At 42.7% G+C, this 22,806-nt stretch overlaps 1 long non-coding RNA gene across 1 annotated transcript in view; it reads left to right on the top strand.

The window, feature by feature from the left end:
• LOC149871421 (uncharacterized) overlaps positions 1-22,806 on the top strand; it is a 261,718-nt gene that overhangs the window by 11,474 nt on the left and 227,438 nt on the right. The window contains exon 2 of the long non-coding RNA XR_016440226.1: positions 12,654-12,743. This is a non-coding gene — a long non-coding RNA (uncharacterized LOC149871421). The remainder of the gene's footprint in view (positions 1-12,653; positions 12,744-22,806) is intronic.

The raw sequence follows: 22,806 nt of genomic DNA on the forward strand, positions 1-22,806 counted from the left end.
CTCTTCCCCACACACCTTTGTCTGTTGAACATTTGGAAAGAGAGCTGAGCTTGAGAACTGAGTGTATATTTGTGTATACTTAACAAATGAGAACATACAGATGCGGTACTACAGAGAACAATGTGAACCATCAATATATTGCGGCCAGAGCCATTGTAACCTAGGGCTGTGCTGAACAATACAGAAGAAATGCTGTTAAGTCTGTGTCTTTCTGAGCTATTCTGTTCTCAGCTAGGCCACTCCAACAGTTTGCTTAGCATGCTGACTTTCCAGGAGTGCTCTCTTTTTTTGGAACAAACCACCTGCCTCCTGCCAGAACTCAGAGAGGAACATGACTGGCTGACAAATACCATATGTTACAGACAAGCCAAAGGAAGCCTAAATGTATTTTGTTTTGCTAGTCTAATTTAACTGGTTCATTGTAATAAGGCTTTTTTTGCAGATACCGTGTTTTTATACAGCTGAACTCTTCTTCTGCCTACAAGTGGACTGGCTTAGAGCAGTTATATATTTTGCCCAATAAATATAATATTACTGTCTTTGGTGATTTGCAGTGAGGGGAAATGTTGATTAGCAGTTTTAATGGACGTATATCACTAACAAAAGTAGTTAGAAATAGGAGGCTTAAAATGGTCTTTTAGGCAGAGTGCACTTCAGTGTAGCATAAACAGAAGTCAGCTGTGAACTTTAAAGCTGGATTTAAATGTCCTCAAAAGTACCTTTAGCATTGACCTACATTCAACTTAATACTTTGGGTAAATTTCATCAGTGAGGTTAACAGTGTGTTGTAAGTTTTTAATGTTGATTTGGAAAGGGGTCCTGATAGTGATTTGCACTGTCTTGGCCTTGAATGGGCATATAACCAGAGGGGAAGAGAGAAAATGAATAAGGACCAGTAACTACATAGGACCTGTATTATAAACAGGAGCACCATTTCTTACTTACCTTACACTCTCTAGCCAACAGCTTAACTTCGCTGCACCTGCCACTATATCCACTTGATCCACTTAAACTCATATTGGCCCTTCTGTTAAATTCCAGATCAGTGTGCTTTATTCCACTTAGACCCTGTTTATTTGAGTTCTGAAAGTTTTATGTTCCATATTGGCCATTTCCCCCCTCAGCGATGCTCAATACAACTGTAACAAACCCGTGAGGTTAATATTTGGCACTGCATATCTCTTACGCCACTGAACATGGCCCATGGTCATTTCTAGATACACCTGCTTATCCACATTTGCCCCACATCTGCACCTTCCCATTCAGTTGCTTGCTAAATTACCTATACATGTGCACTTTGCTCTATCTGTATTCAGCTATCCATCTGCAAATATATTGACACACACGTGAATGCTGAGCAATCCCAAAGCACATATCTATTAGCATATGGATGTGCTTGTATGTGCTTGTGCTTCTTCATGTTTTAGCTAGCCCTTGGTAGTTCTTTTGTATCTACCAAGATCATGGCCCTAAATGCTGTACACACAGGAATATCCATCTTCTCCTACACATACCCTACACTGCTCAAGTACCTGTATGTCTATACTCATATATTCTGCTGGCATCTACTTACCCATCCATCACCTACTTATATATACACCATAGGCCTACCCACTGATTAAAACTCTCACCCACACTGTACAAGGTCCCAAATGGCAAAATTCAAGGCTCACCACCCTCCATAGACCATGCTTTTATTCTGTTTGGGTTCATGTGCTCTATGCACATCCTCACTGGTGATTATCCAAACATAGACAATCAAAGCCAATCCCATGATCAGAAACATCTCTGAAAAAAAGAAGCATCCTCTCTGACTGTACCATTTAGTATGTTGTTTCTTAACTTCTCTCCCGCCTCATGGTCCATAATTCTTCAACCCACATTGGACCACTTAAAATTAATCAAAACCAGACGCAAGTGTGTGATCAGTACATTTTGCAGTAGATTTTGGCAGGGTGCCTCCTTGTCCTCCATATCCCCAAGTACAGCTAATAACAACCAGAGGCTGCCTCTTCTAACTAGGGTAGAACCCACCTCAGCTGTGACGTCTTTGGAACCACAGAGGATTTCTCAGGGATCTGGAGTCTGACCATCCTGTCCATCGTTCAGCTGTGGAGTTCCTGGCTCTGGTTTCATCTCTCACCAGTATTAGATGGGATGAACTCAGCACAACTGAGATGTCCAATGGCGAGACTGAGAGCTGTGCTCAGTTAGCCAGTGTAGGATTTTAAGGGGAAAGAGATGAATCTGATATATTTTAGTGCTCTTAAAAAATAAAGGATGTTTATCACTTGCTGAAACCACATGTGGTGTGGAAAGGGGAGCATACGGTCTTTTCTGCTGCAGCTATGCTTCTATAACTCTGCATTGGCCTACTCAAACCCTTGTTGTTCCAATATCAGATCTCCAAGCAGCTCAGTCAAGGCAAAGCATTTTAGTCCTGACCTGTGTTAGTCCAGCATATAGCACTGTGATCACAACCTGCTGAACTCTAGTGATTTCAGCATTAATTCTGGTTCTGTGCCTAACTTTCCCCACCCCCCATTTGTGAATGCTGTTTCCTAGCAGATGATTTGTCTCTGGTTGATTCAGACTTTAGGGGATTGTTCTGGAGGGCTCCTCAGGCATATGTCTGTGCAGTTTATCATTAGGACTGAGGCAGCAGACAGTGCTGGGCACCGAGCATATTTTACTAGACTAATTTTCTAGCATTCCTACAGCATTGATGCAATGTCATTTTTTGAAGATTTGGGATTATTTTACTGAAAATCCAAAGTTTCTCACGGGGCTGTTGCACATGCTTGTGGCTGGGGTGTACCAGAGACAATATATGTGTCTGTTAGGAATTATAGGGATGTCTTAGAAGGCAGCAACTGAAATGGCTGTTCTAGGTTACGAAACTGTGAATAAATTGTTTTACACTGCAACAGAGACTTAAAAAAGTATTTTAGGCTTGAAAGCAATTCTAATCTGCTTATTGAGGTGTGCAACAGCACACTCAGTTTTGCACATTTTGGCAAGGTTCACCAACTTACGTGTTTATCTTGCACATGTTGGTAGGCTAGAAGGTCCTAGACTGAATGGTATTCTAGAAGAGTGCAGTGTTACTGTGTATTATTAGAAAGAGCTCATTGTTGGTTCCTTCCTTCATTGTTAGAGGGGGCCGTTCAGTCCACAGAAGAACAGAATACAATAATGAGTGTGTTTTTTAAAAAAAAAGATGAAGTCTGGGGAAAAGCGATAAAGCAAGCTGAGGAAGAAAAAGTTATCATTTAAAAAATGGTATGTTGCCACCTCTCATAATAATATTTCAGGTCTTGATTTATGAGGAAAGGCTGACAAAACTTAGGACTGTTTAGTTTGGAGAAGAGAAGACAGGAGAGCCAGATTGATGATAGCAACTGGGTAATGAGGTACAAAATCATATTGGATTATGTTAGCACCGCCTTCCTGCCAAGCCCAGGAGAGAGCCTGAGCGATGCACTGAGGCATGGGATCAGGACTTCACTGAACTGTTTGGTCTACCTAACTGCCAGACTTGGGCTTGAGTAGAGCAGGACTTTGTGGATGGGGCTTTCCCCTTAGCAGTGGTCCTAGGCTTAGCAGGGAGGTGATGTAGACATGGCTTTACTAACTTTCACTTCCCTGCTCCTTGAGCCTCAATCCCTCTCTAAATTGGGCAGCTCTATGGATGCGATGGTGGTGGATTGAATTTATGTCAAAAAAAAAAACAACCCACAACCCCTCACACTAGATCTTCAACACTGAACTCTCTCTCTGTCTCTCTCAGCCCTTCCCTCTGCCCCTCCAAACATACCTGTGGGTAGAGGTAGTATTATTGGAACAAACTATTTGATTGCCATAACATTTTCCATCCCGATCCATTGACTTTTACTTCATGTTTTCATTGGATCAACACCTCTGAGACTAGCTAAGCTGCTTATATCCAAATCCTTGGAGCCAGCGTGCCACCTCGTTGACTTTTCCCAATTTCACCTCCAGAGGGCAGCAATGAGACATGTCTGCAGATACTGTCAAATAATAAGACCTCTGTTTGTCTCCTCCAGTTACCAGGAATCCCCACTGCAGTGCTTCTCAGCCTTTTTAGACTCAACGCACCACTTGGAAAATGCCAGCTCTTACCTTTCATTCATTTTTTGACTACAGAAAAAGTAATAGAGCAATTCTTTTGTTGCACAGCACTCAGAAAGCCCATAGCATGTCAGAATGTTTTTGACATGGTGGATTCCTATTTGAAATCTCTGGGTTTATCTAATAAATTGTGTGTAGGTGTTTGCACACCTAACAGTGCTAATATTGCAGTGTCTCATGGCACCCTTACAAGGATCTTACAGTACCCCAGGATGCTGCAGCACCCTGCTAGATAGTCACTGTCCTGCAAGTTAAAAATCCTACAGAAAAGGGAATAACACAGTCTCTTGTAGCAGTTTGGAGGTTTCATTTCATTTGGAGGGGGGTGGCCACTGTTTTAGAACTGCTGAGTAATATCTATGCTGCAAAGAGGAATACTTTATCCAGGAGTGTCTTAAAAAGGGAGGAGTTTTTTAAAAAGTCTCTGCTACAGGGCTGTGAGCTAATCTCTTTGATACTTAGTGCTGCCCAAACTCATTGTCTTAATAGTGATTGAGACTGCTCACCCTGCAGTTTGTCATTATGGCTTGAGCAGTGGATAGTCCTGGGCACCAAGCATATTTTACCTAACTAATTTTCTAGCGTTCCCAAGGCATTGATGCATTGTCTGAAGATTTGGGGGGTTTCTACTGCAGATCCAAAGTTTCTCATGGTCTGTTACACGTGCTTTGTGGCTGGGGTGCTCTAGAGGGGCAGGAGTGGTTGTTCTTGCAGAACCATAGAATCATAGAAGTAGGGTGGAAAGGGACCTTATAGATCTTCAAGTCCGACCCCCTGCCCAGAAAGGAGGGAAAAAAAAAGAAAAAAAAACCTGGGCTCAAATGATCCCAGCTAGGTAGGCATCAAGCCTCCTCTTAAAGACCCCCAGGGTAGGAGCCAGCACCAGTTCCCTTGGAAGATGGTTCCAGATCCTAGCTGCCGTAACTATGAAGTACTTCCTACGGATGTCTAATCTAAACCTACTCTCTAACAACTTGTAGCCGTTATTCCTTGTTATGCCAGGGGGCGCTAGGGGAAACAAGGTCTCTCCCAAACCCTTCTGGTCCCCCCTAGTGAGTTTATAGGCAGTCACCAGGTCCCCCCCTCAGCCTTCTCTTGTGAAGGCTGAACAGGTTCAGGTCCCGTAGTCTTTCATTGTAGGGTCTGCCCTGTAGTCCCCAGATCATTCAGGTGGCCCTCCTCTGGACACTGTCCATATTGTCCACATTCCTCCTGAAGTGGGGCGCACAGAACTGGATGCAGTGCTCTAGCTGTGGCCTGATCAGTGTTGGATAGAGGGGGAGGATCACCTCCTTGGTCTTGCTAGAGATGCACCTGTGGATGCACGACAAGGTCTGGTTAGCCCTGCCAACCATGACCTTGCATTGCCTGCCTCTGTGCTCTCAAGAAGGGAGTTTTCCATCTTATAAGTGTGCTGCTGGTTACTACACTTGTCAGTATTGAAGCGCATCCTGTTTTTGATAGCCCACCCCTGTAACCTATCCAAGTCTTGCTGCAGTCTTTCCCTCCCTACTAGTATGCTCACCTCACCCCAAATTTTGGTATCATCAGTGAATTTAAACAGGATGCTTTTCACCCCATTGTCCAAATCGCTGATAAAGAGATTGAACAGCGCGGACCCAAGGACCGAGCCCTGGGGGACTCTGCTGCCCACTTCTCCCCAGGTTGAATATGACCCATCCACCACCACCCTCTGAGTATGACCCTTCAGCTAATCTGCAGTCCATCTGACTGTGTAGGCATCAATCCAATAGTCCAAACCTTTTGGACTAAATATCTATGACATAGTTGCCTGCAACTTCAGGAGGCTAGACGGAATGATCCAAGCTGCCAGTGTTTTGTTCCTGTCTATGCAACTCCCCCAGACAATTTATGTGGTCTTAAAATGCAACAAACCTGAGAAAATATGTGTAAGACCTTGGTTCAAAAACTTTTTCCATTCTGCTTTTGTATGATCTGGTCTTCCCTCCCAGTTTGGATCTTTTTGAACAGTTTCTTCTTGAGTCTCCCAAAAACAAAAATTAGAGGGACTAATATGAGGATGAACCTTCTACTATACAGCAAAGAAAGCTTTACTTCAGTAGAAATGGTGTTTAGGGTGCCAGTGTAGATGAGCACCTGGGTAAAGGAGTCCCACTTATTGTTGGTTCATTCCTTCATGTTTAGAGGGGACAATTCAGTCTACACAGGAACAAAGTACAATAATTAGTCTGTTTTTTAGCAAAGATTAAGTCTGGTGGAAAACTATAAAGAAAGCTGAGGAAGAAAAAGTTATCTTAAAAATGGTCTGTTGCCACCTCTCACAATAATATTTTAACTCTTGATTTGAAAGCTGAAAGAACTAGGACTATTTAGTCTGGAGAAAAGAAGATGGGCTGATTTGATAACAGCCTTAAAATACTGAAAGGGTGATTATACAGAGGATGTAGATGGGCTTTTCTCTGTAGGGGATAGGACTGGGAGCAATGGCCTTAAGCTGCAGCAGAGAAAATTTATATTGGAGATTAGGAAGAACTTTCTGACTATGAGGGTGGTCTAGCATTGGAACAGGCTATCTAGAGAAGTGGAATCTCCATCCCTGGAAATTTTAAAAAGCAGATTAGACAAACACTTGACTGGAATGGTTTAATCAGGGATGATCCACCTTGAGCAAGGAGCTGGACTAGATAACCTCATCTGGTCCCTTCCAGCTCTACTTTCCTATGATCCTATAATATTTATTGGTTTTATTCAAGCCCTGGCTCCTGGACTCATGTGTTTGCATGAAAATCTCAAGTTGTTTTTTTTAAAGAGAAAGTTGGTCTTAGAGAAAAAATGAAAAGGTGAACCCTAAGAGCTTAACAAAGCTGAAAGGAAGAATAAAGAACATCAAATATTTGTGGTTTTATTAAGTTTCATTATTTTAAAGCCAATATTATTTTAATTTTTAGGGCCTAATACATGCATGTGAATGGTTAAAGTTGGCATTATTGGTGCACTCCATCCTGAAAGATCCTAAAGCATTTTACACACTAATATGTGTATGTAATATTGAAGTTGCACCTAAAGGCATAGCAGTCAAAGCTTCATTGGGCTTTGACAAATGATAGACAAAGACAGAGATAAAGCAGTACCATAGTTCCTCTCATTTTCCTTCCCCCCCGCAGAATTCAGCTCCTGGAAATTGGGATGCACGTTATAAATAAGAAAATGTGGCAATAATAGTTTCTTCCTCTGCAGGGGGAGTGAAAGTAATGCTATAATGTTGCATGTGGATCTCCCTAGCTGCTAGCTGTGGACATATTGCCCCAACCTCCCCAGTCAAAGTGCCTGCTGCAGAAGCTGCCTTTGAATTACTTGCTGCTACTTACCTGTATTTTCAAAGAAATCTTTTTTTTTCTCATTCTGCCCTTGAAAACAAGGCATGTATCTTATTCAGGGGTGCGTTGTATATAAGAAAATAGGATATTTTTACCTCCATAGTGCAGAAGTCCCTCACCTAAAAAGTTATTGAATTGTCCCAGGTGTTAAGCCTGTATCTGAGCCAGTAAATTATAGACAGCTCTGAGGCAAAAATATGTATATGTTTAACAATGCACTGCAGCACTTCCTATAGATTATTAGTTCAAGAGAGGAAGTGAAGAACACCATTTTGTGAGCTAGAGAGAGAACGGGAGAACTGCATGCATACATGGAGAAGAACAGTCAATACAGAATCAAAACATATATTTTTTCTGACCATTTTTGTTGTTAATGTTGTTTCTGCTTTTGAAATGATATGGCAATAACCATCCAATGTCCCAGGGGTTTTGTTTATCTAGAATTTTATGAAAAAAAAACAGAAGAGAAAAAGAAGGGAGAGAAAAACAAGCCTCCCTTCCAACCAGAAAGTCCTGAGTTTTGATTCAGTCTAATTATACAAATGATATTTTTATAACCTCTGCAGGGTCCCCCCACTTTCTTTGTGTCTCGCTGTGCTGTTTACTTTAGAGAGGCTGGGTAGCCAGGTCTAAGTGACTTCGAGGGAAAGCACACGGGGCCTTGGAATTTGCTACAGTCTCTTTCTGGCTTTATAAACAAGCCTGTTTTCTTGGTTTCCTGACCCCCCTAGTGTCTGTATGGCAGGTTGTTTTAAGACGCGGTTACCCATATTATCCCTAGCTCTAGGCCATGTTGCTGCTTCCTTAACATTCATAATATGGAGCACAAACCCTGAAGGGCTGGATTTTCAGCTAGTGCAAATGCCACAGTTCCACTGAGGTTTTTGGCTCCCATGATGGCAGTGTGAAGGCAGGGTTAATGGGACTACTGATCCCAGTATGCCCTCGCTGAGACTGCAGAGGACCCTTCTGGACTTAGGATGTCAAGAGCCGGGTGCTGTGCCCTGCCTCCCCATTCAAGGTTTCCTTTGACCTTTCTTAAGTCTGGTTTGCACTTGTAGAGGAGAGATTAATCTTAAAAAGACCAGACCAAAGACAAGCCCAGTGATTGACCCCAATAAGTGTAGTTCAAGAACACAATGAGAAGGGTGGCATTTAGGAGGAAGCTCTTGGCCCCTGGAAATTAGGCACTCCGGGGTCTTGGTCAGTTATATATTGGTAATACAGTTGAGTTGTCAAAAACACCAAGCATGGGAACCAGTTTCTATTTTTAAAAATATTCTCTGTGGTTAATGGTGTTCATATTGTTACTGTGATAGCAGGTTTCATGTCAGTTGTGGTTATAAAGCTCTGTGTGTGTGTGTGTGTGAGAGAGAGAGAGAGAGAGGGAGGGAGAGGAGTGGGGAGCAGAGGTCACTGCCCTTTGACATTGGCTTTTATCTTGTCTGTGGGGAAAGCAGATGACTTTTATCCTCTGGATTCTCATCTGGAACCCAATCTGTTTAGCCACAGGAGGGCAGTGTTGCTCTACACTGGTGAACCCTTCACTTGGTGATGAGGATGGGGCATCAAGGAGGAAGACCTTCAAACAACCCTGGTGGTTACTGGCCACCCTCTTTGCCTGACACAGCTGACAGTTAACAGTACTGAGGCATATATGGTGCAGAGGACCCCATGGTCACACAGTAATAGAAGTTAACTTACTTTTAACCTATCTCTCGGTCAAGAAAAGTTCTCTTAAATCAGGTCCAAAAAGAGCGGCATTCTCATTTTCTCAATCCAAATACAAGGAAATGTGTTTGCCACGGGCATTGCAATAGGATCAGCGTATCTGTTTCAGGTTTTCTTGTGTCATGCTCATTACATCTCCATTCCTTTCTTTAGTTTAAAACCATCTACTCATCTGCCTACAAACACTGGAGCACTCACACCAGGGCAAGTCAATGGACCCTCAGTTGGTCCATCTGACATGTTAAAGGAAGCAGGGAATCTTGTCAACTTGAGTGCCTTTGAAGGGAAAATTCCCTCTCTTCTCCAGCTAGCAGTCAATATATGCATTAGCATATATAGATTGATAGTCTCTGTTGTTTTTATCCCAGAAAATGTAGACTGTCAGCCTGATTTTCAGACTGGTTGTAACCTAGCCTCCCTTTTTTGTTCCTGAAAGTCCCACAGCTGGAGGCTAGATTTCATATCTCCCACCCAGTGTTCTTATTCATCTAAAACCTTAATCCTTTTAGAATCATATAATGCTATTTTGCCTCCACAGTACCCTGAAGGAGCTGTACAGTTGAACCATGTGGGGCCAAATCCTGAGGAGCAATACTCACTGTTTATGTACTTGCCCAGACTTCTTCCTTTAGAGAAGCTGTATGCTTCAGTGGCTAGAGCACTGGAGTGGAGGTCAGCGTTCTTCACTAGCCTTTCTGTTGATCTGCATGATTTTATTGAGTCAATTCTGTTCTCTTTGCCTCTGTTTCCTCTCCTACCCTCAACCTATTTAGGAAGAAGGATCTTTGAACTGTTTCTCCTTATGTGCATACAAAGTGCTTGGAAGAATGGGGTCCTGATTTTAGTTATGATACTCAAGTGCTTGCATAATACAAGATAGGAGCTGCAAATGCTTGCTGCTTTTCAGGATTTGGTCTGTTGGCTTTTTTCAGCATTGTTGACATATTTCTAATTTATTACCTTCCTAATACAGTGGTACATCTTAGTCACTATTTGACCATTGCAGTTTGCTGAAAGGATCTCTTCACCAAGCTGGCTGGAGTGGTGTATAAGTAATTTTTTTTTCTGAAATTATGCCACTAATTCATAGTGCTGCTGCAAGTGCAACTGCTTGTAAATGGTCTTTGTAATGCATCCTCCCAGAGTTCCTTCCTTCCTCACCCTAAATTTTGTATGGCTTTTGACAGTATTGAGCAGACTGTTTACAGGCTAATGGTGAATGAGCTAGTGTAGCCTCTGGCCTCCAGCTACATGGCTGTCAAGCCAGGTGTAATGTCACTGAACTCTTCCATCACGTGTTGGTAATGTGTGAATGACTGTGAAGATATAGTTGGAGGTCATTCAGATGTCATGTTCGGCCCAGTATATGAAGTCTTGTTCTACTGTTGGGCAAAGGTTTAGGTGACTTCGTTGGTGGCTTTAGACAAGAAGTGCCAATTAAGCCAAGAAGTGATCCTGGTTTGACTAAAGGTTTTAACAGAAGCAAGGGAACAAAGGGGGATTCAGGAGTGAGAAGTTATATACTGGGGAGTGGGGGAGATTTTGGGGTGTAAGAGTGAATTAAAGGAGAGCCAAATAATGGTCTGGTTTTAAGCCAATGAAACCCCAAAGCTTTACAGCTAGAGCATGTACTAGGAACAGCCTCTGGGATGGATCCTGAACTGGTCTGAATTTATGCAGCCCCACTAACTTTAGCAGAGCCATACTGATTTACACCAGTGGTCCTCTGCCTGGTTTCCTGCCTCCTCAGTCATGCCCACTTTAGAGGGCCTGTGGAGGTTTCCAGCTGAACTTGTAGGGGGTGAGGGAGAGGGTTTCCTGGCAAATGAGAAAAACACTGTCCTTCCATCCTGCTTCATCTTCCCAGGATTTCCGACTGAAAGGCACTGACTAATTCCATCTGGCAGGCTGACCATGCTTCAAAGACTGCAAATCCTGGGACTTTTTAACTTACAAACAAAAACATGCATAACAAAAAAAAAAGGGTGGGGGGGGGGAAGGGGGGAGTAGAAAAGAGAGAGAGGAAAAAGGCAGCTCTCCCCGAGGAGAGTAACGCCAGTCACTGAGAAATCAAAAACAAGACCTTAGTGCTTGCACTGGAGTTTCCACTAACTCCAATATGTTTTCTGTTCCTTTTAAAACTAAACCACTGTTGCCGATTCTGGGCTGTGAAACTTGTCTTTTGCACAGGCTTCTTCCCCCCTTCCCCCCCGGTGTGTGGGTAGGGGGAGAGGGTATGAGGAAAGAGTAGAGCAGAAGAGGAAAAAATGATGGGTATCAATCCATTAGGGCTGGCCAGAATACAAGGAATTCTGTTTCATTTAAAAAATGTGCAGTGTAGACTGTTTTCATTCCTCAGGGAGAAACCAAGACCTTTTGAAATTTTTCACATAGAAAAAATTCCACACCAGTGGTTAGGGCACTTGTATGGCATGAGTGCCTAAACCATTGGGCCATACAGCCAGCCTCTCTCATTCAATCTCTCCTCATGGAACCATTCTGTTGTGTGTAAATTAAATATTCATTGGGCCAGAGAACAAGAAGGACTGAGAATAGCTCCATGGTTAGGGCACTTCCCTGGGAAGTGGGTAGCTTGCTCTCTCACATAAATGCCTTCACTGCTTGTGCCCATAGCTCTTGTCGACATGATCCATGTACAGTGGATGAACCTTTCAACTCTGTCCTTAGCCTGCTGTTGATGTCAAAAATCATGCCGCATGTCCATGCCTGTCTACCCCCCATGCAGCCTGTAACACCACACCTTAATGTCTAAAAAGATCACTTAAAATCCAGGATTCTGTTTTCCCTGATGTCACAGAGACCCAAACTCTCCAAGTGTTTTCAGGAAGACACCCTTGGGAGCTTGCCATCTTCTCTTTTCCAGTAGGTAAAATCCTTTCTGTAAATCAGCAAGTAAACTCTGCATAGAAAAATCTGCCATGAGTCAGAGCCATTCTCTAGGGGCTGTGGGATTATTTGGAAGGTAGAAGAGGTGGAGGGCTGTGGGCACAATAAACAGTCCTATGTACCACGAAGCCACAGGCATGAACTTTTGGAAATCACAGCTCCAGGCATACAATGGGACCTTCATTAGTGCTTTCCAAAGCTGGAAGGCTTGCAATACAAAATCAAGTAGCTGAGGTATTATTGTCGGCAGCTATGTCTAACAAAGTGAATGCTGCACAGTAGCTGGTGTGCATTGGTGGTACCTGCTAACCACAGAACTGTGGTGCTGGAGAAAGACTGCTAATACAACACATTTATTCCTTTAATAGAGATTCCTTAGTCGTGACTGGGTTTGAAAATATTTGTGATCATGGGCTTGCCAAGTCTAAGGGTTTTCCCCACAGACTACCAGCTTTTGTAGCCTCTCCTGGGAAGTCCTAGTGATCTACACATTGCTTTATTCAGTTCCAGATATGTCCCCCTGATGTTTCTGAAGTGAAGCAAAGGAATCTTATTGCTGCCTTAAGTCAGTGGTTCAAGACCCCTTTATTTCTGGTAAGAAATCCTCAGCTTGTGTTTTAAAGTAGTTTTTTAAGTTCTGTTTCATAGTGGTGGCTATGCAGTGTTCACCATGTCACCCCTGAGGTGGGATGGGAGGGATGATGCTTGAAGGGACCGTGTTTCAACACTCTTGACATGTGGAGTGGTTCCTAGACTGCGCTCTCTGAAAATCATAGACATGTATCTATAAAAGCTGTTCTTTCCTCTTTTTTTTTTAAAATAACATCCCTGATCCAAAAGGGTCCCTTAGGGCTTCACAGGCTTATATAGACTAATCTCTTCCATCTACTCCTTCCTTATATCTACTGTTCACTCACAACCAAAGTCAGCTCCTTCTCGGATATAACATAACAGTCACTCCTTACAACAGGGTTGACAAAGCTGGGTGAAGAGCACCTACCCCTGGATCAGAATGTCCCCTATTTTATCTCCAAGGCATTTTTCTCCTTGTGTTGTCATTTACATCTTTGCAAAATAAATGGGAACAGCCACTGAATCTGGACAGCAGGTATTGCCTCCCACCCTCTTGCACTGAAATAAACAACAGCACAGCAAGGCAGGGCAAAAATCACACCACAAATCTTATGGGCCTGAGTCTTCTCTCACCTGTATAAAGCAGCTGTACCTCCACTGCAGAGGAGAACTAGGCAATAGGCCTACAAGTGGCCTCAGTTTTGTAAAGCCCATTACCGATAGTTTGAAGACTGGCATTTTGCATTTCCATCACGGTGGATTAGTACCTATATATGTCTTTGCTTGTAATAGCCCAGCCTACTTAGGAAATATGATTGTTCTTGTCCTAATGCAGACCAAGTACACCTTTGCATGTATTGCATTCTTTCCAATAGGCAACCTATGGAGCTGCATAGCCTGTCCCTTTGCCTTGGAGGAACTAAAATACAACAAATTACCATAGTGAAATGATGCCTGTTATTTTGCAAGTGCACCAGAGACAGGCTATCTTCAATTACAACTGAAGCATCTTCCTCTTCTTGCTCCTAACACATCTGAGTAAGCTATATATGGGGATCTGACTTATACTGACCTTCTTTGCTATTCGTAGTTTTAGACAAACCTTCAATGTTGCTATGGGCATGGAAATTTAATTTCCTTTGAAAGATCATCTATTTTTGCTTTGGAATACAAAAAAGTTGCCTCTTTGTCTCATGCCCAACCACACACATGCTCTATCTTTTTGTATCTCTGCAGGGTTCATTGGAAGAAGTCATTGTAATCTGTTTTAAATATTTGCAAAAGTCATTATTAATCTGAAAGGCTTTCTCATAGTTCAGTGGAGATGGATCATAATCTGGAGCCTGCAGAATGTTAATATTAGCAAAAAATAAATTAGGTAGAACTGGAAGATTTGTTGAGTTTGGGAAGCAGTTTTTCACGCACACTTTTCCCCTGAACTGCAATTGCAAATTCATTAGTATTTTTTTCATGTTGAAAAACAGTATTTTAAGAAACAAACAGAAACACCTATAGTATTTCCTGTTTAAAGAGAAGACCAGACTCTCTCTTAAGGAATACCACCAGATCCAGATGGGCCCAGTATGTGCTCTGTATATTATAGGTATAACTGGTAGCAATGCCTACAGCTAAGGTTGCTCAGCACTTCCCATGATAAGACCTTATTTTCAATTGTTTATAACTTTGCCAAATTTTAACTGTTTCCAGGGAAACAGGGAAATCATCCGTGTTGGGAGTCTGCCTCAGGCCAAATAATTTTTTTGGAGCATTTCAGCTACAGTGGTTCATTTGTTCCCAAGAAAGACATGAGGCCAAACAAATTCTTATAGCTGTATCATTGAAAACTCCAGTGCCTCCAGACTTTGGATCAGAGACTTGACATTTGGCATAAGTGCCCCTTTGCTGTTTCTGTGAAAATGTACCCAAAACTTGGTCTAGTTTTAACTGTGTGGGGAAAAAAAGAGAACTTGGTTTGCACATGCTCAGTAGAGACTTGTTAGAGTGTGACAGCTAAATTCTCCAAAGACTGCATTTCCCCAGATCATGCTTTGTCCATAAAAGTTCCTATATGTGGATTGCACTGAGCCTGGTCCATCCCAAAAGAGCCCCTGTGTTTGTCATCTCAATGATAAAGGGGTTTAGCAAGAATTTCCCTGAAGTTGGTGCTCCTAGTGGCGGCAGGAAACTGGGATTGGCTGGACAAAGATTGGGACAGGGATGTGGAAACGGTGGTAGAGTTTGGGACTAGCTAGGCTGTTAGTCTGGGAGAATACATGGAACAGCTAGAGGGAAAGAAAGAGACAGGACAAAGGCAGGTGGGTAGAAATAGAGATATAGTTCAACTTAGTGAAGGACAGCGGCAGAATGGTCTGTGGTGTCTTGTGGAAAAAAATAGTGGGAAATAAGAGTTGGATGAATTTTAGTTAAAGCACACCCACCACCATTTTGAAATGCGGGTTGCTGAATACACATGACAGATCAATTGAGTCTGCTCTGACGCCTTCTAATTAGAACATGTCAGAGCATGTGTATTGGCACCCATGGATTCTACAAAACAAAATTTGAAATATATACAATGAATAGCTTATCCATCCATCTAACTTGTCATGACATAAGATCAGATCCTATTTTATCTGTTAGGCACTTAAATAGCATGTAGACATCTAAGTGTGATCCTATTCCGTTGTGCTTGAGTCCCTAATAAAACATCAAGTCATCTACTTATGTAATATGCCATCATCTTAGCTTTAAGACCAAATCACAAGAAGTGGCAAGGAGAAGGAAGACCCACCCACTTTTGGTTCCAGCTTTTCGGGGTAGAATAAAATTGCACTTACACACTTAAGTATCTGTGGACCGCTTAGATGAATAATAGGTGGGTGTGGACTGAGGAGTCTTTATACTGAGCCTGGATGTTTGTGTGAAAGATGATCCAGTAAACATTTCATTGGTATAAATTATTTTAGCTTGAGTAAAATCAGTACAGTTCAATCATTTTACACCAGCTGATTTGGTCCACAGACCTCTGTTTCAACCATGACTTGTTCAATTCTGTAATGCTTAAGGCTCAGGGTTCCACTCAGTTTTAAATATGTCCTTAAGTATGTTGAAGAACTGGGGCCCCAGATATCAAGGAAAAAGTGTTCCTTCCATGGCAGACATTATCAGGGGAGGTAATGTGGGAGGTCGGATTAGATGGTTCATATAGTTCTTCTGGCCTTAAAATCTATGACTCGATCTTTGTCAAACCCAGGCCTATATTTCACGTGTACTTCTTGGATAACATCCCCTTTCTATGCTCTTTCTGTTCCATGACCCTTCTGGCAGATATTCTACCATCATTACTCATACTGACACATTTTGTAACATTCAGAGCTAACCTTTGGGATCCAGCTTTTAAATTTTCCTTAAAACTGTAAAAGAAAAGAAAATAATACACACACACATTTATATATATCTATTATATATATATATATATAAAACATATTTTCAATAGTTGTTTCATGCCTTAGTAGAAGAAAAATCCAGGCTGGAAATGTGCAGATAAATATAATGGTGCTTTTCAGACAATTTTTATTTAAAGTTTCAACCTGCATTGCTCTCTGGTTTTGCCATCATAAAAGAAATAAAGACATTTTTACCATCGTAAAAGAAAAAGTTAGAAGACCCCAAACCTTAGCTAGCAAAGCAACTAGCATGTTGTATACCTCAAAACCCAAGAGGTCTGAAAATTCCTGAGCTGAGTTCCCAATTTTAGAAGCGTGTAGTACAATAAAACACTGTGTTTTGTTTAAGACATGGCAACTTGACTTGAGTCTTATGTTTCAGAGGAAGGTTTCGCAATGATGCTGAGGAGAAACAGCTAAAGGACTTAATTGTCTCCCCCTTGCTCCCCCTCCTTCCTCTAGCATACTTAGAATAAAATCCAGTTGCTTCTGAAATACTGTAACATTAGTGTTTTGATTCAGCTTGTTTTGAATTAAAACCTTATCAGTTTTTTAAAAAATTCTCAAATCCACTCAGACAGGACACTTGTATTTACAATAACATGGGTTTCTAGATCAAATAGTTTGACATCTAATTTATGGATAATGGTAATATGTACTGCAGAATAGCTTGTATATTAAAAGTAATTGTGTGTTGTCACTGTGGTGGATCTTGAGGGGTTTATTTTATTTATTAGATACGATATTTTTCAAGGGACAGTGTCAAATACTGTTGTGTGAGACTTGGTCAACTAATACCATAAACAGAATTATAAGTGTATTGGCAAACTATCAGATTGACTTGGCTCAGGTGAGTTCTGTGGAGTTATATTATTGGTTATCTATGAGTATTTGGATGACCTTTGGGTAGTAGAGAAAATGTTTATGAATCTAGAATGTTTCACAAACTTTAGCACAAAAGATTGTTTTATCCAAAAATGTGAGCTATGACTTCTTAATTATTCATTGTTGCTTATTTTTCTTGTTTTAAAAGTTTCCAGTTATCCAGTCAAAGAACAAGGGTAATATATGTGAGTTAGGTGAGTAGTCACATGCCATGAGCAGCAAACATATTATTGTCCAAAGGAAGAATTTGCAAATAATTCATAATCTGCCAGTTGTTTTTTCCCCAGATATGTTGGTGAAGACTTAATTATTCATGGAATCTAAGAGAGTTAGGCAACCAAATTCCACTAAATGTCAAACTTCACTAGCTCTTTCAAGTGTTATTAAAAATCCCCGTCAGAAATTAATGATCCACGTAGATCATGAACTAATGCTGATTGCTTCATTTGGAAAGAGGAAAAGGACAAGGTTGAATTTCCAGTAACTATTGTTGTATCCCAACTAGTTTTGCTTTTTAAGAATAACTTATGCAACATCTATTGCCCTTGATTTCAGAAAATTGAAAATACATTAAAAAAAAATCCTTATCCTTAATTGCATAAGGCTTCCCAGATTTTTCCCTGGTATCCTTACTGGACCTGAAAATGAATATGGCTTGCTCTATTTTTCATTTTTACCTTTTATATCCATATGACAAATGATCTCAGTCATAATTTGAGTGCTGTGTAGGGACAGGAACATACTGAAGTATTTGGAGTTGGAAAAGAACAGTCCAGAATGCCAAATGCACCCCATGTGCAAGTCCAAGTTACAAGTCTCTGCACAATTTGTTAATGATAATTTGTGCTCCTTTCGCTCCTTGTGGGAATAGAATATGAAAGGCTATGGTTGGGGTTATAGTGTTCTGTGTACAACCTATCTAGTAACTCAAAGGGGCTGGGTGTCTAAATCACTTAGGCCCTTTGAAGGCCTGACATAAACACTAGCTGTTGGCATCTTTTAACAAGAGAGAATAATGGTCTGTTTTAAATGAGAGATTTAGGTCCCAATGTGGGGTGTCAGAATAGTGTCCTGTGCAGCTTGTGGACAGCTGCAAATAACCCAGTCTGAAAGGTAGATTCACCTTTCAGACTCACCCTACCCCACAAATCCTGTAGCTGTCTGGCAGACCATCTCCAGCCCCAGATTAGAGGAGAATGGCGTCAGGTCTACTTAGCATACTTCTGGGTCCCTATCATTTTCTGGTGCATAGAGACTCCCTAGCCATAGCCTCTTGCCTCTGGCCATGTCCCTTTGCAGCAGGTGCTAGAATAGGTGGTAGATTATGAATAGCACAATAACACTTTAATAGTGAACATTAATCGTAGTTATTCATGGTCTTGTACAGTGGAAAGAGAATATAGGCCCCAGCACGTGGTAGCAACATGGTTACATAGTTGGCATATGTTGATGCAATCTAAGATGTGCCGTTAGCCATGCAGCCTATGTTAGCCTGGGGGATAGGGGGTTAAGAAGTTCCAATGCCATGGTGTGATAGGAGGAGAGGTAAGACCCTGTGCATGGTAACTGCATAGGTACACAGTTGTAAGGTCACTAGACATTCTGGCTCTGTGCCCAGTTACACCCACCTCAATCTGAAAAACCACTCATTTCAGTGAAGCTGTCACATTTAAGCTGGTATAAGTGGGAACAGAATCTGGCCCATATTCATCAGTGGTGCAATTTCTGCACCAGTTAGACATTCTAAATATGCAGGTGCTCTTATCATTTGGACACAGAATGTGTGGTGAAGGCTGGAGATGGAGGCTGGAAAATACAAACACAGGTGGTGTGGGCCTCTGTAAGGATTTTGGGGAACATTATTTAACAGTATAGATATATGCTGACGTGTATCAATTAAATCACCTGCACCTCTACTGAATGAGTTTGATTAGTGCTTAGGAACAGGAAGAATAGAGAACTTAGGGTGCTTTCACAAGTTATATTTTCCATGCAATTGGGCCCCTGAAAGCACTTTACAGCTGTGATGTAAAACACGTGCATGGTGGCAAAGCACTTTTTAAATCACCAATACCACAGAAGTGTAACCCTTGTTAAATCAGGTATTAGATGAAGGCACTCTAAAAGCAGAGCACCTTAGGGAACTTGTGTTCCCTTGACGCTTAATTTTTCATACTCTTCAGGGCTGGGCTGGTGCTTGCTGTACTGAGTACCAGCCCAGACCCATCACCAGAGCTGTCAGTGGGGGAGGGAGCAGCAGGGAACTGCTGGCTGGGTTTGGCCTGGCCAAAGCTGGGGGGAAGAGTAGAATGGAGCCCCCTCACCTTGTTGGCCCTTCCCCGCTACTCTGGCTGGGGTGCTGGGGGGAGCTGAGATGGGCCCATGAGGTGAGGGGGCTCAATTCCACCCTGCCAGCTCTCTAGCTCTGGCCAGGCCAAGCCCATCTGGCAGCTGCCTGCTGCTCCCTTCTCCTCCCCCACTGACTCCCCTGGAGCTGGGGAGACCACTGGGACTGGGGAGAGGGACAGTTCAGCAGCTGTCTTGGACGCTGCTGGAGCACCCCTGCCTGCTGACCAGGGCCAGCGCAGGCAGGCTTGAACCCCCTTGACCCAACAGGCGAAAGTCTGCTGGGTTGGGAGACGGGGAGGACTTTAACTCATAGCACTTTTTATAAAGTGCCACGAGTTAGAGCATGGCCTCTAAAGACCTGCAGGCACAATTAGATTATCTCTCAGCTTTCCAAAACAAGAGTGCCTGGTGGCTTAGATCAGTGGGGACCAACTTTTTTCTGTAGGCATGCCACAAATTAGCTCCACACCATCTTCATGTGCAGTCAGTCAGCCACAGCACCAACTCTTGCAGTTTAATTAGGAGTTTTACTATATTTGGTGTCTTATCTAAAGCTCCAGCTTCTGCAGTCATGGGATAACATGAGAACCTTCTATGTCTTTTTAAGACCATTTTTAGCCCTTGTGAATGCAGGGAAAAGTTTGTTGGTGAGGGCCCTAAACGTTTTTTTAAAACTAAAACAAAACAAGAAACAAACAAAAAGCAAATAACCCCTCAAAAAGCAGAGAGAAAAGAACCCCTGCTTTTAAAAATCTCATTATTTTGTAGCCCATCTTGTGTGCTTTGGATGCTTGAGGTTAACAATACTGAGCAGTTCTGCAGAAATCATTCTACCCGTAGTAGTAGATTTTCTCTGGACGCAATGAAAAATAAATATACATCAAGCATCTAATTATCAAGTACAGTTTCATAGCAAATCCTCAAAGGGCACTTAAGCAGCTGACCATTTTTGTTTAAAAGTTAGTAGGGCATTTCCATAGGGCAGTCTCTCGTGTGGGTTTATTGAAGTGCTGGTATCATTCCATTGTGAGAAAGCCAAGAAGTCCCTTTCATTTAGGTGTCCAAATGGAAGTTAACAAATAGAACAAAGGAAACAAATTAGGAGATAAAAGACAGGGAAGACCCGGTGCCTCCTTATGTCTGCAACAGTGGGGTGGAAGGGACAAAGGCTGTTTCCAGAGCTCATCCCACAGGAAGAGAGACAGTTTACAGCTGATAAGCCATGTCTCCTCTTATTTGCAGCAGGAGAAGGGAAGGAAGGGAGGCAGAGGACCAGCAAAGGATTGAAAGGAAGTGAGGTCTGTCCTTGTGACTCCTGTCTGATTTGTTGTCCAGGTTCCCCAAATGCATGCATCCTCGTAACTACTCCTCCTCTCATGAACTCCTCACCCCATCCCTTCCTGACTTGGTGTGGAAAATATGGCAGTGGATATGGCAGAGGCTTGCCACACTTCTGCAAAGCAGGGGGAATTCTATAGCTGGAGCAGGAGGACTAAGAAGCAGGGTTAGGATTAATATTTCATTGAGCAGAACAGCTTGGCATGGGGGTCTGGAGCATCAATTCCCTCCTATACAGGTCACTACATCTTCCTCCCCTATGATCCTGAATGGTTTTGTAGGAGAACTCTGAGGTTGCTGTCTCCCCTGGTGACTTACTTGGATGTTGGACTTTCAGCTGAGCCAGCAGAAGCAGCACCTAACTCCTCCCAGTACCATGCAGTTGACATGGTTTCTTGAGCATCTAACTCCTGCTTCAAGGTTGCTTTACATGTTCTTATCCAGGGAGTGAAAAACAATAGCCTTATGTTGGCAATACTATGCAGGATTCCATGCATTCACTTCCCTACCTCTTTCCTTGGATCAGAGAGGGGCAGGAATGCCCTAACACCCACCAGGTTTTTCTTGCTCTTTGCCACTCATGATGTAAGTGGCTCAGTTCACAGGGGAAGTCCTATGTCCCTTGGCTACTCTCACTCCTTTTTTGCATGCCTTCTGTGCTGTCAATAATACATTACAGGCTAAAAGTGTAACTGGGAGTCAGTGCTCAGGGCTAGTACCCAGGTAATGTCACTGTTATTGACACTTCTCTACCTGTCATACTTGCCAGCCATGAGCTGCACCAGATCCATGTCTAGTATAATTCACCTTTGTTGACACTCCTGAAAGTCCTTCTTAACTTTCATCCCCCCTGGGGGCTTGACTATAAAATTTCAGAGACACTGGCACAATGTGCAGGAAACCATAAAGATGTTCTACATATTTTGTGGAATAATATCTTCGTGGATGGTTTGCCACTTTATGGCACCACAAATTGTCTGAATATGTGACACTGTCACTATGTATGGTGAGGTCAACACGTTAATCACACCATGAGAGAAATGTGGTCCAGGCTGAGTTACATGAGCTCAGTTAACTTACAAATGTACACGGTTATGTTGGAGGGGCAGAGAGTCTTACCACATTTTATCCAGCATTTTTCACAGATGCTTCAGGCAGAACAATGGATGTGAATGTCTGTAGGATCCTGGCACAAAAGGCTTTTCTCTCAGGAGTAATGCAATGTCTGTTCATAGGTTGTGTGACCTCTGGCCAATATGTATTAAGGCAGTGGTCTTCAGTCTCTTTCCCTGGTGGGCCAGATGGGCAGTGCCTGGCCTGATTATGGGCTGGATGGTGATTCTGAGTCAGTTTCCAGGGCTAGTGCAATGGGCACAATCTGACCATACAAAGGGGGACAGAGGGCAGTCCAGTCCAAGGCTGGCCCTACAGGACAGTACAAGAGGCTTCATCTGCCTCTGTGGGGGGGAGTGGGTGGAGACATGACTTAGCCAGAGGGTGAAGGGGGCATGACTCAGCCCTGGGGAGGGGCTTGATCCAGCCCTGCAGGGGAGGAAGGCCCCAACCTGGGCCCGTGGAGGGAAAATGGTTGTGGCCCACATCCCCCGGGGGGAAGGGTGTGTGACCTGGCCCCACAGAGGGAAGAGGGCATGCCTCAGCCCAACCTAGCCCTGTGGGGAGGAGGAATGGCTTCAACCGGGTGCATGGGGCTTGGAAATTTGGCAGGAGGAAGAGTGGCTGTATTAACTGCCAACACTGCTGCTAAATTTCCTGACCCCTGGGGAGTTCCACGGGTCAGATGCAATGGCTTCACGGACTGCATTTGGCCTGCAGGCCACAGGTTGAGCACCCATGATTAAGGGGTTCAATATGAAAATGCTCAAAATTCCAGATAGTCAAGATTAATTAAGTAGTTTATTATTAAAAGATAAAGAACATGTATAAAAGAAAGACATGTTATTTGCCCTTTCTGGAGCAGTATCACAGTGGTTATGTAACATCAGAGACACCTACTTTGAATGCCTTCAAGAGTCATTTGGATGCTTATTTTGCTGGGATCCTATGAT

Source organism: Crocodylus siamensis, chromosome 2 (assembly GCF_052110815.1).
Source record: "Crocodylus siamensis isolate JL-2025a chromosome 2, ASM5211081v1, whole genome shotgun sequence".
Lineage (NCBI taxonomy): Eukaryota > Metazoa > Chordata > Crocodylia > Crocodylidae > Crocodylus > Crocodylus siamensis.